Source organism: Rhipicephalus microplus, unplaced genomic scaffold (assembly GCF_043290135.1).
Source record: "Rhipicephalus microplus isolate Deutch F79 unplaced genomic scaffold, USDA_Rmic scaffold_14, whole genome shotgun sequence".
Taxonomy (NCBI): domain Eukaryota; kingdom Metazoa; phylum Arthropoda; class Arachnida; order Ixodida; family Ixodidae; genus Rhipicephalus; species Rhipicephalus microplus.
Window position 1 is genome coordinate 34,269,874 of NW_027464587.1, and position 20,611 is coordinate 34,290,484.

Sequence of the window (20,611 nt, forward strand, 5' to 3'; positions counted from 1 at the left end):
CACAGCTTCGGCCGCGTTTGCTGCCACCGGGTGGCACGAACCTTTTCGAGGCAAAACGGTTCGGTTCACCCAATAGCCGCTTAAAACCGGCTTGACTTGGCTGAAAACGTATGAATAGACGGCGACAGAATCGCCGTGTTGGACATTTTTTTGGGAACGTTTAGGTGGTGGGAACGAAAGGTCTAAAGTTCCTCACTAGCTTGTGAGGATCTTTACCGTGCGGTGGTTATTTATCCGTGGTCTTTGCTTGGCCGGGAGCCTTATGCATTCGCGAGAACCGCCTCTGCGCATGGATACGTGGTCTGGTTCTGTAATACTGTCTATAAGCAATGTGGTAACGACTTGCCCGATCATGAACACCGTGTGTTATGCTATTTGTGGATGTATGCCGTACGTGTATGTCTGGTAAGTGCGTGTGTCGCTTCGGTGAAGTGTATGCTTGCGCCAAAACTTTCATTTAAGCTTCTTCTTGCGTAACTGCGTGAGACAGATACGAAATGCACAAGTTGGAAGCGATGGACTATTACCAGGCGTTCACACGACGTTATTTTCCAAGTGGCTTAAATATGTTGTCGCCGAATACGATAATCGGTTTTCTAAGCTATGTCTTTTCTTGTGGGTGTATACAAAGAAAAAAAAAGAAATAAAGTTGAAGATATGCTGGGAGCACTATAAATATTCGCTCAAAATTGCCACCTTAAGCGCCTTCTTAAAATTAAACAGTGCCGCAAGGCAGTCGTGTCTTGCGGTGAAGTGCACGCTGTGTATTGCGGTAAAGCATACATATTGCGCGCGCTCGTGTTTATATTGGAAATGTAGCACTGACATTGGGCCTCGTGAGTGCACCTAAATTGTACACGCGCTATCCTCTGCCTCATCAGTGACGATGCGGCAGTCAGTATTGTCATCATCTTCAGCTTGTGTAACAAGCACAGAACAATTTACCTAGTAAAATATATTTTGTGGCAGGCAATTCGCAAGGCATTCAGATGTTAGTTCATTGCAGGATTAATTCAAGATTGTTGAATGGCACCTTCATATAAACGAAACATGCATATGAGAGGCTTCAGTCGTACTTCAAAATTTGTGCCATGCCTCAAATTGAAAATGATTATAAAGGAAATATATGCTAAGGCTGGGTGTAGATTACCATTCACAATTCAATTACCATTCATATTTTAGAAACTTAGAAAATTTGTAGCTCATGTTTTCCTATCGAGTAAGCACAAAAATAACTGTTGAAGAATGGTCTACAATTACTCACACAGTTTGCAAGAAATAGATCTTTGAAACGTATGTCGTGCCAGAACTAACTGCAAGGTGGTTAGAGGAAACTGGTTATGACTCGACATAATAGCGCATGTTCGAACGTTTTACATGGGCTGCTTGTTGGCAAAATGGGGTGGGAATTAGGTAAGTGCCTGCAGGGATCTGCACCAAGAGACGAAACCTGCTACATATTTTTTATAAATTTCATTATTTGTGTCAAGCATGCGTGCACTCTTCGTTGTTGTGTTCTCTCAGGGAGCAAGTATATGGCATACGCTTGAAATCCATATGTTACCCCTGCGATTTGAAGATGTTATCACAGTGGACATGAACGTGCAATGCAGTTGAAAACAATGCTGAGCACCAACTTTCTTAACAATCTGAACCCGCTTATACTACAAAAGTTACCACGTGACTTCAGCCAAATAGTTTCTAACTGTTGTGGTTACTGTCAGATAGAAGTAATAATGAGCTAGTTGTGCTTGGACAACAGTCTTGCTTTACTGTATTAAAATACAGTAATTTAGTACCTGCATATAGAACTGACCACTTATTTTTTTTTATTTGTGGTCCTATTTGTTACAGTTTACTTTCAAAATATTTCATACAAGGTGGTTAAGTTTTAAGTCCATACAGTGGGCAAATTTTATCAGCAATACTGCATGCTGTACAATCACTTTTACTTCTCCTAGAAAGCATGGTGTTCCACTATTCTGGTATGTCTCGGCTGGGCTTCTCGACCTCGACGACTGTACATGTCAAACAGTTTGCCAATTGTAACTACTTACTCCCCCATAACTCTAAATTTTGTCGAGCCATAATAAATAATTGGCAGTAAGAACCAGTTACAAAACCTTTTTTTTATGAAGTGCTCTTTAATCAGGGACCTAACAATTCTGTACATAAACGATGACAGCAACCACTTCTTCACAGATTGAACGATTAGGTTGTACTCATAAAAGCATTAATATAATCAGACTCTTTTTTTTTGGAAAGTAAATACAATGCATAAATAGTCTAACCAGTCCGTGATTCAATATTGTAGCTAAACTATCGTTGAAAGCCAGAGTCATTTACAAATGCCATGTGAATTCCCGGAAAGCGCTAGGTAGCTTTATATAAATTGGGGATGTCTGCAAAAAAGCAAAAAGCCTACGTTTATGTTGAGCAGAAGTCCAAGTGAACATGCATGCATATGTTCATGAACTAGTTCCCTGTAAGATGTGGTGCAACAGCTCTAGCTTAAAAGCTTCAGGCAGCTTTTATGCTGCTCCAAAAAGATTTTAGTTGCACCACAAGCTCCGGATATGCCTTTCATGAGTCACGTCACTGTGCCTGTTCAGTGTTTAAAAAACAGGTTTGAAGGGGATGCTAAAAATTTTTTTTGAAGGGGTGAGTAGCAGAGAGCATTAATTTATTAAAGTCTTCAATTTTATTATGTTAGCTCTGAGGCTTGCAGGTATGTTAAATAAGCATGGTCATATGAGTAACACCTCATAGGTCAATAATTTTTGGATTGACAGCAAGGTATGAAGAGACAGGATTATGAAAATTGCAGAAGTAGAAGTAATGAAGTTGTCGAGAAGACTTTGTTAACAGTACATTTACAGGCTTCACGCACAGTTTGCTTTCCAGCAGGGTGAATTTACTTTTGCTGATGCTTCCGATTGCGTCATTGCACTTCGTAAGCACAGGTTTTATGCACTGCACGTGACGATCTTGTTTTTTCAAGGTTCATGTACTGATTAAAAAGTATAGGATCAAGAAACTTACATGCTGTCTTAAGGCATAATCAGGCTCACCATAGAGGTAAGTGGTGAGATTTTAGTTAGTTGTATGTGGTAGGTCTGTGTACATAACATCATAGTAATCTTGCAATGCTGTAGCTTTATTTGTGTAACGAGTGAAGCTTCTTTTCCTGTTAAAAATTTCTGCCAAGCAAACAAGTTCCAACAGTAGGATTTGCCCTTGGGTAAAGCAGGTGGTAAGAGTGAGCTTATTCAGAAGCCCTTCAAGAGTACCCACTGAAGGAATTAGTACCTATAGGGCAAAAATTCCAGTGCACCAAGAAGGGCAAGGGAGGACGGTGCAGGTTAACATTTCAGGAGGGCATCTTCAGGACATCATCCTTCTCTAGCCACAAGCTTGTATGGCCAATGTTTAGCAGACTCCTACTAACATAAACTAGGTATAAATGTTGCTTCTCTATTGCAAGATGACACACCATATACCTTTTGAGAGTCTCCTCACCACAAGCTCTTACATTAGCCTAAAAATATTTTTTTTCTACGGTGCCCTTTTTTTTGTCCTAAACAGTTGTCTGAAGCAACAATATGCACATTGTGACAGTCTAGCTGGTGACCACAGAGATGGCTCCCGCCATCTCGATGTATACTCCACTCAAGATGTAAGACACTGCAAAATCATAGTCCGGTGTGCGTGTATACGACCTTGAACATGCAAGCAGTGACCACTTCTCTTGTGTTCTCTGCACTGGCGAATGCTTGTTGCACACCTGTTCAAGATTGTGACAGTGAAATTAGTTCTGGCAATGCTGTCTCAGAGGTAAGACTGTGTACACCCTTAGGAACACCATGGTGGAGCGAGCAGAGATTCATATCAAATGTAGTAATAAACTGGCAACACCATGGTTATACAAGCACACTTGCATTAGTTTATTACATTTTTATTGAGGCAGACATCACACAGCTAAGCCTAGTTGTGATCTCTTTTCATTATTGTCTACATAGTTTTTCCGTTGGTCACAGCACAGGAAGAAAAATTTCTCTGTGGGAGCACCATATTTTAAGCTTGCATGACTCCAATGAAGCACTGTGCGAACAGATATATTGAAAATGTCAATACTTCGGGTCCTATAAATGGTGAACCGGTTGTCACATTCAGCCGGTGATCCTGCAGGAGCTTTAGCATATACTCTAAGGTCATTTTGCATCAAAAATGCCACATACAATAGTTTAGCAATGGTTGTTAATGGGCAAGATGATGCATAGCTTCAGGGAGCTAATTAAGCTAAGGGGGAAAATTATAGACGCCTAAGCACCACTCGAAAAATGAAAAAGCACAGAAAAAGAGCATCGGTCGCAGCTGAACTACAGAAAATATTTACACTGCACCACACATTTGCATCGTCTAGAATTTTCCCTAATAATGTTATACCAACCTGCCTAGCAGCAAGTACTTCTAAGGCAATAAAGTGCAGAATGACACTTGCATAAGACAGGGAACAGGACGCGAGTTAACTGCCATCTATGTTTGTTTGTGCAGGGTGTCTACCAACCTGGGAAAGTCGGGGAATTGGGGCCTTGCTGGAAAACTGTAGGAACTTTGGTAAAACCTGGCTAATTCATGGAAACTGGCGGCAGTCTGTGCCACCATCACAAAAATAAGCATTACCCTTGATCAATACTCAAAAAGTCACTCCTTCGACTGCAACTACAGTGAACAGCTAGAAGAGGCCTAAAAAAAGGCAATGCATAACTATTTCTTCTTAGTGTACAAACAAAAGGATACACCGACCAAAATAACACAAAGTTTACTGATGTTTGGGCACCTGATAATGTTCTGAATGACAGCCATAAGAAAGGTACATCGTATTTAAGTATGACTAGGTGCGTGATGTAAGCACCAAAAGTATATGGTGAGCGTTCCATAAATCTTATTGAGTATATGTGCAGCTGTGTGAATGTGCAGGGATTCCAGGTGCTGGCATGATGCAAGCTTGTTTTCTTCGACCAGAACACGGTTGCTTGACCAGTCGATTTGAAAGCCTGTATATTCCGCATGTTCAGCGAGGGCATCCAAGGCCACCCATGATTTGGTGACTTCATTTTGAACTGTTGTGTTGTTTAACCCTTTCATCGAAATCACAGGTCTCATAGACTGACATGTTGTCACACTCGTGGCAGACTACAGTGTAAAGAAGACTACAGAAAGTTCGCTCGGCAGCTTATTCTTCCCATTGACTAAAGCCTTCCTTAGCTTCCATGTTGGTACATGCAATATTTTGATGTATGTTCCTTCTACATATCACATATCATATCTGACTTTCCAAGCACAGCATTTCTCACATCGGTAAATTTGTGCATATTTGTCGTGGCCACAAATTCGGCTTGGCTTGAAGGCCTTTTAGTTTGGTGCTTATGTTAGAACTGCCATCACAAGAGGTTTGCTGGGCTATGTTTTGCCTTGTATAATATTATTGCTATTATTATTATTATTGGCGATGCAGCTGCAAACGTCCTCCGCTATGCACTTATTGCTGATATTTCAAGAGTAGCACACTCTCTTGTCATTTCATTTCCTTGAGATAGTGTTATTAAATCCATGAGTATTTTTTATCATTATGTTCATAGAAGAGTACGTAAATGAAGGTAGCATGAAGGTAACCAAAACACGCAACTTAGCTTCACAAAAAAAGCCTACTGGCTTTTTCATCTTGCCTTTGTTGTACATAGCCTGGTCACTCCTCACAACGGTGTTCATGCTGTCTGAGACGCATCTGGAAGCTAAGTTGCATGTTTTGGTTGCTGACAAGGAAGGCTTCTTTTCAACTCTAGATGGCTCTATGTATAATGATAAGGTAGCCACTGGTTTGGAAAAAAGCTGAATAAATCATTTTCTGAGCAACTGCAGCCAATCAATTTATGTGGATGGACATGCATCTTCACTTTCACATGCAAAGCCTGGTGTTCCCCAGGGATAAATCATGGGACCAGTTTTGTTTCTCATTTACATCAACGACATTGGACATGGTTTGTCATCAACTATCAAATTATTTACATACAACTACATCATTTATAGAAAAATTGACAGTACCCAAGCTAACGAGTCATTATAGTTGGACCCTAATAAACTCGCATTTTGTGTCACCATGGCAAATTAACACTTCCAGAACGAAGGCCATGACGTTTACAATAGCACATAAAACAGAAATGAGTCAATATGAAATTCAAGCTCTCCCCATTGAAAAAGTATCCCTATTTAAATATCTTCGAATTCATTTATCTTCTGACCTGCCTTAGAATAAGCGCATCGATATCATAACTAGTGAGGTGTCAAAAGCACTTGGATTTATTAAAAGAAACCTTTACTTGGTGAACTATACCTCTAAAATGCTAGCATACACTACACTTGTCCGTTGAAAGATAGAATATGCATCCATCATCTGGAACCCACATCAATCATATCTCATCGATTAACTAGAATCAATACAAAATGAAGCAGCAGGATTTATCACCAAGTAGTATTCTCGCAACTGCAGCACTACAGATATTACACACTCACTTTCATTACCCCTTCTTGAAACACGCAGACTGTCGTTGCTGTTGTTGCATTTTCATAGATTTCATCGTAGTAAATCTGCCTTCGTAAAGCTTGCACAAACACACCTCATAATATTTTGAAACATATTGACAACCAATTCAAAATACAGCCTTTTTTGGTACGCACAATTATGTATCAACACTCACATTACTTCGGAGCACACATCACTGGAACACACTGCCGGGCGACATCGCTTGATTCATTGATCATGCCGCCTTTGTAAACCAATTCAATACTTTCTTGGACATATGACTTACCTATCTGTGTGAGTTTGTAAGTGCATGTTTGTGCTTATTTTTACTCTTCTTTCATTGTAAATATATTTTCTCCTTAAAGATGATAGTCTTGCTTGGGATACTCCAACGCAAAAATTTTGGTCTGTCTGTCAGCAAAAAGGCTCAAGTACGACCACATCCACAGCATCCACCAGTATTGCTCAAGTTTCTGCGTTCATACTTGTACGATTGTCAATAAAAAGCAAATATTGAGCATATTTGAGGCACAATATCAACACGTCAATATTGTGCACTGTGTTTATTTATACTAGAAAAGGTATAAATAAGTAATTCTAAGCACTGCAGCTGACAATGCGATGCTTCGCATGGAAAGGCGAGTCTCCTACGCTTTTCTAAGACGATACTGTGCTGCTACCTGTCTTGAAATCTACAAAGTATGGCCTCCAAGATTGCACGCATGCTGCGTGCTGCGTGCTCGCTATAACAAAGGTCATCCTTTCGTTTTCTGAAATTACCGCCAGATGGCATTCATGCCTCACGCAACACCTTCAGGATCCCATTCACCAGTTTTCTCGTGCAAAACATCAAATAAATATTTCTGTCTATTCACTCTTTTCAGGCGAAATACAATAGTCTTTCGACGAAATTTTTGGTCAAATATGCAGATAGGGGGCAATTTTTTTCATGGCAATTTTCTGTATATATATTTTTTTGCACTATAGCTGTGTCTCTCTTATTGAGTTTTCATTCCTGCCACAATTTTTTTTTCCTTTTGCATCTTTGTCTATGGAACCGTATTTTACATTGTTTACCACTTTAATTTTATAATGGGCAATGTTCTGATTTGCAAATTTATTGTATAACTAAAACCCTCTGCATAATGCCTGAATGAGCCTATAGGGTATATATTAATAAAAAAAAGTGTTGATGCACAAAGCGGGTGACTGAACGAATAAGTTTATGCCCTGTTACTAACGCTTAATCAGGAACATGTAGCGGCAAGTGTGAAAAAAGCAAAAAGGCAAAAACTATCAGTTTTTATTTCAGTGAAGATTCATGTTGCCACTAAGAGCTGTTGTTTCAGAAAAAGACACTTGGTAAATAAATGTTTTCAGAGTATATTCAAAGAAATTCGGAGCGTTTGAAGACTTGTGATCCGCTAAGAATTTCTAACTCAGAGTCTATCATCTTATCACGAAGTGAACAACCTTCTTTGTGCCGTAATGCATTCGGTATAGACGTAAAAGATTTATTTTATTGTTTGCCCCAATGTGAAGATTTGAAGTGTATAAAGCAGTGCATGAGAGAAGATAATGATGAGTTGTTGTTTCAGTGCCTGTGTGGCATCTCTATTGCATCGTTCTTAGAGCTCATGCAGGCCACCTAAATTCTGCCGTTGTGTTTTGGAAGGAAAATAATTTTGTCCAAAAATCTGGTATCTGCATTGAATTATGAATATACCTGTAATTAGTTATATTTTTCTTCGGTATGTAGACGGGCAGCTGCAAAAGCATTTGAATTGGTTATCATCACACGCTGTTTGATATGTCCATGACTTCTTATTTCTACTGGAGATTAACAATTGCTCTTTACTGGTTGCTAATATGAAGAAAGTTGTTAAGGAAAACGAAATGTCAGCGTTTCACTTTGGAGTTTCAAAAAATTGATGAGCTACAGTTTCTCGATTTAAGACAGGCTTTCGTAAAAGATCACATATATAGCAATACCAACCTAGATTCATAAAGCCAATTATGGCCACTCAAAACCATACCATACCACTCAAAACCATACAGGGAGCCATTGTGTCAACTTTGCTGGGTGCCGCTCTTCAGAAGTTACGCGAGCACTTTATGGCGCATGCATTTGATGCACAAGTTGCTCGCCTTGCAAATTCTGGCTTTCCGAGTGACGTGATTTGCTCCTTGTCGGAAAAACTTATTTCAAAGATCGAGAAGTTTTATCATTGTGATTCTAGTGCACTAGAAATTAGCAAGAAAAAGAGGCAGGCAGTTATCCCATACATACACAGGATAGCACATGGTTTGAAAAATGTTGGTGCTCGTTATTGCATAAACATGTCATTCTCAGCATGTAATAAAGTGCATAATGTGTGTACTTTTGTGGATAGAGCATTGTGTCAGCAGCCAGGGAAAGGGAACAAATGTGTCTCCAGTCATGTCCACAGATATGCTCCTTGCACTACTGGCGTGGTTTATGGGATTCCACTGTCTTGCAGCTGCGAATATTTAGGTGAAATGGGGCATTACATAAACGTGTGCTTAAGAGAGCAGGGGCTAGTGCCATCAGATGCTAAAATCACGTCTAATTTGGCAGCTCGTTGTAGGCCATGTGGATGTGTGCTCAGGGCTGGGCAGAGATGCCCGAAAAAGTATTCCGGAATGCAGATATCGAAATGTGTGGTTTGGAAGCATAAAATACAGATACTGATATAAATTTGTAATTCATTTGACAGGATATTTCAGAGATACGTTTGCAAAAAGACAAAAAAGTATTCCAGAATACATATACTAAAATACTTTTGTCTATGCCAGGGATAGTTATACTCCATACAAACATTTGTTATGTGCAGCATAATATTTAAAATGTGCAGCACATTGAAACTTGCAAATGAAATTCATTTATTATATTTTCACCATTCTCCGAGTGTCATTAAGGCATTACAAAGGATGCTTACACTGCACATAATTGTTAATAACCACATATTTACAGATATCACTTGCAATAAAAAACTATGCCATATGAGAGCATCAGTCACACGCATTGTACACTGAAATCCGGAACTCGACAGCAACACTATTAGTTATGCTAGAAGGAGCATAGTTCAAGCGAAGTGCTGGAACCATAAACAAACGAACTTCCAGTTGAAGGTTTAGTGTTTTCTAGAATCATCTTAGAAAAGGCAGAAAGAATTAAGAACGGACAAAACAAGGAATGCGAAAGGAAACTCAAAAAGACCTCTTTTGAATCGCTGTTTGGCCATGCTGGCGTTTTTCAGAAATGCTCTGCAGAAAGAAGTATCGTAGATGGCACACGGCACCAAATTCTCTTTGGGTGGTTTGTGGCTTCCGCAATAAGCTCCAGTTTTTCAAATGGGCACTGCAAAAGAAAAGTAAAAAAAAACGAGAAAAACAAACACTACTCGCTCAATTGGCATGAGGAAATACATTTAAAAAATGGCGCCCATTGTGCAGTATACAATACTCCTCACAATGAAAATATCTGTGCTGGAATTCAATATAGCAGTATAACATTGTTGTATAACAATGTTATACTGCTGAAGCAGGCCATCATTCAAACACATCATGGGATGCGGGTAGCAAAGCAACTAGCTCGCTTTCAAGAAGGTAGGAGTCAGTTTCGCCCTCAGCAGAAATGTAGAAATGGTGGGTGCATATCTTGCCGTGGAGTGCCAAGGTCACAGCAGAAATTTTTTTCCCCATTGTCAACACGTCTCAGCTCATTTACGAAAAAAAAAGTAACAAGATACCCGTGTCCTGGATAGTATTGCGATACATGCGATACACCGTAAATGTATTTCACTACTGAGATACAAATACATTTTTTAAAAGTGCCTCGATACAGCAATACAGACACTCAAAAGTATCTCTTAAATACTATTGCGATACTACCCAGCCCTGTGTGTGCCCCACTTGTAGAAAACAAATATCAAATATTGACATGTTGATTAGCGCATGTGTGAAGTAGCCGAAGCATTTTCATTAGGTCTAACAACAAGTGCATAAGTATTTCATGTAACACTCGTCTAGATGAAGAACATAAGGTCTTAGAGAAGACATGAATCATTCTGTGTTGTAACAAATGTGTACATGTGCATAGTTTTGATGAGTCAATATTTTCTATATATGTTCTTTCCTTTTCCAAATAAATTTCAGTTGTGAAATCAGCACTGTGACCCTCTCTGACTGCTTCTAACCCGTTCCTTTGTGAAATATTCTACGGTGAACACTCACCAATTTGCCTAACTCACGATTCTGCATCTTTTATTTACCTATGGAATCGGGGAAGCAGTTGCGGTCTGACAGATTCCTTTTTTCCACCCCATATTCAAACATCAGCACTTCAAACGCTACCGCAGCTTTTATTGCAGGTGTCTGAGTACTTTGATTGTGCTCCATGTGTCAGAACCCAGAGAAATAAAACACCAACAAGCATGTGTGCATTGTGTAAAAAGAAAAAGAGAGTGAAAGAAAGGATAAAGTAAATTTTGCTGTACAGTTTTGTTGTTGCGACATTGTTGTTAGTCGTTGTCAAGACAAGGTCGCATAAAATACGTAAGTACTCCTTTTTGCTGAAAGGTATATTTTAGACATGTACGAATGAGACGGGGATGCGAATCATTAGTAAATACAGCAGTCTAGATCAAGGTAATCTAATCCAATCCTAAATGGCCTGCAGGCTATAGCCATTATAATGAACTAGAATGTGCTCCAGTAAGCCAACTGGCCGGGCTGTTGCACCCTTGCTTTATACGAATGCCACGAGATAGCGCCACCTTTACGTTTCATAGCAGCATTGGCTGCACTGTTGGACTATCGCAGGCTCCTTCAAACTTGCAGCTACAGTTGATTTTATTTGTGTGGTTGTGTTCTGGTTGTTCCAAAAACCAAACAGCCAACTTCCTCAGTGCCTGGGTCGCAAGTTTTGTTTTGACCAAATACACACATTTTTTTATATTTACCACATACACCCACAACATTATGAGTGTGTGTGTAAAAATGTGTTCATTTGTTTTATATGAGTGCCTCTTATTTTATTTTTTTACTGCTAAAGTGTTCTTTCCACCGCACATTTTCCAAGAAGACATTATGGTCATGGAGTTTGCTTTTATTCTATGTGAAAAACCTGGAAAAATCACTACATTTGAAAAAATTTAAATTGATAAACACCCTGTTGTGGCTTTGCTAGCAAGTATGTTAGGAAACAGACACATGTGCAGTATGGAAGTGTGCAATGTCACAGTCATGTATTGTCAAGAAACGTCACATACCTACGCTTGAAATACTTTTCTGACCTTCCAAGTTTCAACAGATGTGTCAATGACACATCACTTCTTTCCTAGGATGAAATGCTTTCAAGAGTCCTATCAAGACCCCTGCCTGTGATCTTTTTCAGGTATTTAATATGAACTGACATGCCCTAATGCTTGCATACTTACACAACAATCTGTCAAATTTTCCATACACTCTTAACAGCCTGTAAATTCACTCCTAACAATACCCCCTCCACTCTTCCAGTATAGGCCAAAAGGGTGATTATTTACAATACCATGCTTGTGGAACATTACTATCTATGAATCTTACAATTGTTTGGTGAAAAAAATTAGGGGACCCTCAAGGTTTGAGTAGAACAAAACAGTGATATCCTATCCCTAGTGCATACTCCAACCACCTAGTGCATACTTTTTGCAGGGTAACATTGCTTGAAAAGTTCATACTGCAGATTATTACTACGTAATCAATGTTTAAAGTGGCTTGTGCTAGTAAGGGTTTCGCATATAGTTGCAGTCTGCGTAATGGATTTTTAAATGGTGGCTAAGCGAGCTTGTTGATACGTACACATAGTTACTTTGAAGAGCGCAGAGATGGGACACAGGATAGACCACGCAATACAGGTACTGTGTAGTATGCTTTAAACCACGAGCAACTATGTGCATGAAATGTTTTTAAACTTGATATGCACCCAGTACATGGTCCTAAGAGAATACTCCAGTAGCATTTGTGCCTTTTGTTTTTCGTGGCTGGCTTTAAACAACGAAGTCATTATGATAATCACACGTTCGGATGGCCAGTGGCAATGCACATTTGTACCATGAAATACTGCGATATTACATATTGTATTGTGAAGCGTGTATACTAGATGCGTGTATTTGTAAAGCATAAAAATTATTTTTGAGCAGGCACGTGGCTTTGTGGTAGAATGCCTGCTTGCCACACAAGCAGCTTGGCTTCTATTCTCACTCAGACCTAGAAGGTTTTATTTGTTATTCTTTTTATTTCCATGTTTTTATATAATAGACCAGATGTAAAGTGAACATGGAGAATTTCATGCACCAAAAAAATGCCAACACTGCAGCTGTACAGGTGGAATCACACTTGTCCAGAGCAGCGGAGCGCATGGCTCTTGTTAGTGACGGCTTCTATGTCACCTTAGCTACATGCTTCTGTTCACGCTTAAATTATCGCACAAAGGCCTAGCACGCCGTATGCCATGTTAGATATTCATACGGCGTCGGCATTAACATATTTCTGCAGAAAACAGCAACTGAAGCGGTCGGCTGGGTGTTTTAGACAAGTGTGATTCGATCTCTAGAAATATTAAGTGATTTAACTCTCCAAATTTAATTTTGTTGTGTTCAATTCAACAGTCATGATTTGCAAAACTGTATATGTTTTAAAAGTTTACTAATGTTTTAAATTGTTAAGTACACCAAAATAAAAGAAAACTTGTGCAACAGTATGATACACAGCATCCGCCCTGGCACATTAAAAGAAAAAGGACTTGAGAAGTTGTGTAGCGCAGCTCCAGGAATGTGCTTGTACCAATGAATACTTACCCTTTCTTAACGGTTCTGTGGATTTCGAGGGCCTGATTATTTCCTACGGCAAATCAATTTTTTTAATGTACATTTCTTTTATGTCACTGGAAAGCTCGTAATTCAGAATGTCTAATCACGCATTGGCAACACAAAAAAGGCAATGAAACAGTTTTCACCAACCGTTGTTGCTGATGGAGTCTTATATGCAACACATGTTGAAAACAGTGGCCTACAGCTGTTCACTGCATTGGTACCAAATTCTGCCATGACAGAGTGCATGAGCAAAGTGCTGGAGAGATGGTGTGTGCATGCACTGTGGTTCAATGCAGGTTTTTTGTTGCTGTGGAGGAAGCTCCGCTGCTGAGCATCAATTTCTTAACCTTTTGATGGTTAATAGGATGAATGCATCCCACTCTTTCCTCAGTAAAACTTTCTCTGCCACTTTACGTTGCCATCAGCACAATGCCTTCCAGTTGTGGTGTACCAGAAACATTAAGAAAACTGAGAAACTATATATTGCACATTTACAATGCATGGTATCAGTGATACGTTGAGTTTAAAATCTTTTATTCTGTTAATATTTTTTTTTCAGCTGGTGTCATATTGCGTACCAGATAGCTAAAGTTTCAAATTTATGGTATTCTTCTGCTCAGATTTTTTAAAGAATTTTAGCATGCAACTATAGATTTTCTTTCTAAATTGCAAAAATTATATCTGCCTAAAATCATTGTGGAAGTGCACTCGAATGAAAAATGATGAAGCAGTTCCTTGCATAGCCTAACAACATAGCATACATGCATAACTGTTTTTTCATGTTTGATGGATGCCACAAAACAGCACATTCTTTGATATTTTTTATCATTATGAGGAGAGGCAATGAGACCAAAAGCTGTGGCTAAGACACTGTTGCTAAAATTTCGTGCCAAAAGAAAAATATGGCAAAATTGCTGCTTCACACAGCCAGGAAGCCAAAGAGAACACGAATTTTCAAGATCATCAAATCATGCAAGATATATGAGAAAAGCAAATATGTCACACCTGAATAGAGTTCACGAATGTGATGCAGCATTTGTTAACACACTTACAGCATTCAGTGCATTGACACCACGTCAAAGTGGCTTGCCATGATTCATTACCACAATTTTAATTATTTGCGAAAATGCAGGCTTAACTAAGATGTTCGCCCTTATTCATTGCAGATACAAGACAAGACATGCATAGACACAGCTTCGTTAAATGTGAATGAAAAGCAATATTCTCCTTTTTCTTTATTTTCATATGAATGCGTGCACTCATCTATGCCTGCTGTTTTCTCCTTGTTTTCGACGAGTTTCAATATTATCGCCACCTACCGACAAGACAGACACAAGCTGAAAGGGTACGTGTATGTGAAGACCTTGGGACAGAGCCGCTAGACTCAATGCCACAGGCAGAGGCGCAGAATTGCGTAGAAAATCTGAAATTAAGGTTCACTGCAATTTTTCTCCCACAGTTTAATTTAGAAGTGTTCCTCTGTACTGCTTCCATTGGGCCTTTTTGGGCAAGAAATTTGGCAGCAGAATTACAGCTTAGTGCCCTTATGAGACAATGTGACATGTGTTGCCCCACTTATTCAAAGATGCTTCATGGGTCGATGAGCCACATGCGTCCCACTTTTTTCTCATAAACTGATGGCCATATTTTAGTGAAGATTGTGTCACACTATTTTTAGGCATGAAGTTCTGCAAATTTCTGTTATTATGTGAAAAATATTGATGAATTCACGAAGGGTAAGTTAAATTGCATAATAAGCAAAATTGAAAGTGAGAATGCAATATACTATATAATTTTAAGCCAGATTAACGATTGTCTGAGCTGCAGCAGGCAACGTGCAGAAATTCTCCAGAACTCGATACTAAGCTTTTGCCACGAAGCGGTGTAATGGCACAGCTGCTGTGATTTTCAAACACCATTTCAAAATACATATACAACTCAAATTACTCAAGGGAAAGGGAGCTTGACTTTATCATACTTTTGCATGTTTCCAAATAAAGATCTATTTACACTTCCTGGCCAGTTAATTGCTGTACCCCTAAACAGACATAAAAGTGAAAACCATGACATTTGGTAGTCTAACAATGGACCTAGGGATTTCAACATCACACCACTGTGATTTGGCATAAGCTGCAAAAGCTTATTCAATCAGTCATACAAATTGTTACCCTTTTATGCCAGTTTTAACGCGATAGTTTTAAAAATCTCGTGGGCATCGTTGATTGTGAGTGATGAACCTTGTGAGCAACCGGAAAAATCAAGAAAGATGCAAATAAATAAGTAATAAAAAATTTCCCAGTTTGCGGGAGGATCAAGCCCAGGCCGTTTGCATGGCAAGCAGGCGTTCTACCGCACAGCCACACATCTGCTTGGAAATTAAGGAAAATAACTTCATCTGCTTGAAAATGCAGTGAAAATAATGTTAGGCTTTACAAACACATGTGTCCTGTATACTGCCTTCACAATTCAATATGTAATATCACAGTAATATTTCTTGATACAAGTGTGCATTGTAATCAGGCATCAGAACATGTGATTATCTTAAGGACATCATAGTTAAAAGGTGGCCAGCCATAACAAAACGCACACATTTTGCTACACACATTTCCTTCAGACCACATAGTGAGTGCATACCAAGTTCGAAAATATTTCATGCACCAAGTGCTTGAAGTACGCACTAGGGCCAGGGTATCATTATCGTGTTCAATTCTTGAAAGCGAACCTTAAGGGTCGCCCAATTTCCTATGATGCAGCTGTGATATCGGGTTGACGTCAACTGTTGCTAGGTGCCATGCACTGAAGTTGATTTATGCAGCAGCGTCCAGGGCTACCATTCTCACTAGCACCAGCACTTCATACCAGCTTATTGATTCTGGTGTTCCTAATGCTCAAGTTCATGTTTGCATCATTGCACAAGTGCAAACAACTGGTTTTATAAACACTTGGAATTCATCAATGTATGTCTGTGTGTGGAACATTTGGACGTATATTTGGCATAATTTCATGACGTGCCGCTATAAAAAAATCACAACATGGTCATGCTGAGCATGTCTCCTCATGCTTCGCATGATGTCGATTCCGGAGCTATGTGGAATATGCTGAATTTTTCAGAAATATCCTTGGGCAAGACGTACTTTTGGCACGAATCTTGACATAAGTATGTGTCAGTTTTTTACAAGAAAATGTAACTCTTAGAAATGCCGATTATCATATTTTTAATTGTATAGTCAGTGTACTTAACATTTTAAGCAGTACTTTCTTTTATATTCACACAAAACACAGCTGTAGTGTATGCCTCATAGTTGAGGAAAATGCTGGCAAAGCACAACTTGCACTTTTGCAGTTAAGACAACATAACTTAAAGGCCCACTGAACGTTTGTGTTATGCATGGTGTACTACTAAGTTATTACCGTTACTTCGTGCGATCAGGCTGACATTATGACCTGTGCATGATACAGCTCCTCAGCTGCACGATAGTGATTTTCATTGCAAAGCTGTTTTCTGGCACGACAGGCATGAGAATTTTGGGACAGAATGTGACAACGAGCATGTACGCTAAATCTGAGTGTGCCGTCGATTCAGTCGATCTGTGTATAGGAGCGAAAATTTAGCCAGGTAACGGTAAAAAAGTGACACAGGGAAAAAACGAGGAGCCCTCAAAAATGAGGGCGAGAGAAGTTCAGTGTGCGTGTGCCTCCTTCTTTCTCTCTTTTCTTCTCTCTTTCTCTTTGAGAGCTCGCCTTTTTTTTCTTGCTCTGTTCCCTGTTTTATCTTTCCTCTTTGTTTTCTTTTCTGCCTTTAGATGCATCACTTTCTACATTCTTTCCTTTCCATGTGAAAATACTCCACGGTTTCAGTTCACTTTAACTGAAACCATGGCTGTATACAGCTGGGACTAAGTACAAGCCAACACATTAGCAACATGTTCCAGTTGGTCCCAGCATGAAGCACTCGAGACTGAAAATGAAACCAGCTGGCCTGGAAATGGAATCAGCTGGAATCATTTGTTATAATGAAACCAGTTGGTGTGAATTATTATTATTATTATTATTATTATTATTATTACTATTATTATTATTATCTTCCTTATGGCCATTCTCTTCATCCCAGAATAGCTGTAGTGCAAGGCAAATAAGTGATAAGGCACATTGCCTTCATGATGGTTTTTTTTTTTGTACATCTAATGCTGACAACATTTACAGTTAATTGTATGCCAGTACAAGTTTCATTTCAGAAAGGCACAGGGTGTTTCAAGCATTGCAAACAACTAAAAAACAGTTTGTGTAAAGCACAGGACATATGCACAACCAAATATTGCTGGGTGCTGCATCGAAGTTTAAACGGGCGGGCACTCCCTTACCTCCTATTGCCTAGCACCTCTCTGCCAGAGGAGGACATGGCACTGCAATTTATAGAAAGGCATAAAGCTACTCTGAAAAGGTCTAACTCCTTTGCCTCATACTGCCATCACCTGATCTTTTGGAGATAAGGTAAGGTTGCACAAAAAACAGGTAGCCGTGCATCAGTCATTCCCTAATACATACCTCCTTCAAAAATCCAAAAAATCCCCGGGATGTCCTGTAATGAGGAAAATATTCTTGTCCTGTAGGGTGTGCCACAAGACTGGCTGATATATCTGAGTCCATTTAAATGCAGTTAAAATAAGTAGGTCTTTGTAAGGACATTATAAATACTGCCTTGAACAGTGTAACAGTGAAATACAGATTTAATGAGTAAACTGCAAATCAAGTGCAATGTTATCAATGCAATAATAATAATAATGATAATAATGAATGAATATATTACTAACATGATTATAATAGTATTGTGGGGTTTACACATACAAAGTAACTAACTGCAAGGATTAAAAGGGGGTGCACAGGAAGGCAATGAGGTATATTTATAACAAATTCAATCTAACGAATTCTCCTACTGAGTTGCAAACGAAAGCTGGTCTATTAACACTACAAGGTAGGGCAAAAATAGCAAAACTAAAGATTTTGTTTCAATTAATTCATAGTGACATAAACATCGACACGTCAAAAGTAATTTTTTTCTGTCATTTTAAGTTAACACCTTACAGGAACTCACAAACACATAATAAATACACTTTTAAATCAAGTTGCTCTAAATATTCATACTTCCCCCAAACTATAAAAGAATGTAAACCAAATAAGTCCTTTTGGTACTGATGCCTCATCTTTCACTGTGTCCCTAAATATGGTACAAGCATCACACATAACCGAGAGGAGAGAAAACAAAGAAAGGAAGGCAGTATTTGCCGAACAGTATATTAGACAGCGCTTTCTTAAGAATTACATAGAAACTGCAGTTGGGTAAAGATAACTAGATGGCGCTATACCCCTACTCTCAGATTGGCTGCATGGGGGGCTGTGCCTGGATATGCATAGAATGAGCGGATCTCTCAGTGTCCTTTATAGTCCCCATACGTAGTGGATCGTTGGTGGGGCATGAACGAAGCAGAGTGGCGGGCACGTTAAAGAAGCTTGTGCTCGGCTCCTTTGGCACGCGTCTCATCAGTGTTACCCATGCGTTATCTGCATTCTCAAACGCGATCGAACGCATAGACGCATGCATGGACGGATGCATCACCCCACTCATCATCAATCACTCCATGAATAAGCTGTAATTTTTTTAATTTTCTTTTTTTCTTGTGAAATTTAAAAATTTATTATTATTTTTCCTCATTTTAACTTGCACATATGTTGTAATACCACTACTAATATTATATTCTAACAAAGCTTATTCAGCAGCTAAGTACCTCTATATCACCCTACATTTCATACAACACCACGCAGTATAGATTTAAAACTACGCTTCAAAGTTAGACTCCACTTATTTACTCATAAATTGTGCCATTCTCTTGATGGAGTGATTCATAGACTGAATTATTTTAGAATTTTCTAACACATTTGACAAGGTCAGTCATATAAACATTTACTTTAAAATTAAGTCATCTGGACCTTGGCACTACCGAACAAAGTTTAGTACTTTGAATGCTTCGCATGAAATAGAACTCACTTTGTGCTCAGCTAAGCCCAGCTTATTTCTCATTTTAACTGCCAATGCCCCTTCCTTGCTATCATCTAAATTTCGTCATGATTTGCTGATAATAGTGTTGTCATTTGTGAAATTACTAACAGAAACTATTTGTACCACATGTTATAGATATATTGCTAAAAAAATAGGCTGAAATTAATCTGAAACTCCAGCACTAACTATAAAGTTAGTGCGGGATAAATACCATATTCTTTCGTCACGATCGTAAAAATTCACGTGGCGGAGACATACTCATCGCCACTAAAAAAGAACTATCATGCTCTCTAATCAACACATCTTCACAACTAGAATCATTATGGGTAATATGCCGTGCCCCTCCCGAAGCAATAATACTTGGCGTATGCTATAGGCCCCCTCGAACTGACCCAGACTTCCCCCGCAAACTTAACGAAATCTTATCCCAGCTAACTAATAAACACCCTAACGCACGTGTTCTGCTTTATGGGGATTTTAACTTTCCCTCCATTAATTGGCTCAATCAGGTTTCACCAACCTCGGGAAATACTGAAGCAAGAGAATTCGTCGATGTTTGCCTCAAATTTAACCTCCAACAGGTAACCAAACTAACGCACGTCACTAGTGAATCGTTAAACATTTTAGACCTGGTATTAACAAATAGCCCCGAAAGCTTAAAATCTATTGCATACTTACGTGAAATCAGCGATCACAAAGTCATCCATACCATATTTAACTTCACCCCAAAAATACGCTCCATTTTCCGCAAAATGATTCACTTGTATGATAAGGGTAATTATGAATTAATTAATCGTGAATTACGAGATTTACTACCATACTTCGAACTCAATCTCGGTTCCTGTTCTCTCAATGACAGCTGGCTAATGCTTAAGGACAAGATAACTGTCTTGACTAATAAATTCATCCCCACAGTGAGCTTTACTGCCAATAAAAATAAACCATGGTTTTCCACAAGTTTGAAAACATTTGAAAATAAAAAAAGCGCCTCTTCCGAGCTGCGAAGTTTAATGGTAATGCGTGCGCAAGGGGCAAGTACTATGCTGCGGAAGATGCTTATTATGCTGAAATTAGAAAAGCGAAACAGACATTCTATCA

General features: G+C 39.0%; 1 protein-coding gene and 1 long non-coding RNA gene across 2 annotated transcripts in view; one reads left to right on the plus strand and one right to left on the minus strand.

Annotated features, from left to right (window-relative positions):
* The window catches only part of LOC119181513 (putative peptidoglycan muropeptide transporter SLC46), a 335,450-nt gene that overhangs the window by 75,290 nt on the left and 239,549 nt on the right, over positions 1 to 20,611 (minus strand). The window lies entirely within an intron of this gene.
* LOC142784534 (uncharacterized) lies at positions 186 to 7,131 on the plus strand. Its single transcript, XR_012888674.1, has 3 exons — positions 186 to 405; positions 4,555 to 4,756; positions 6,949 to 7,131. It is a non-coding gene; the product is annotated as an uncharacterized LOC142784534 (long non-coding RNA).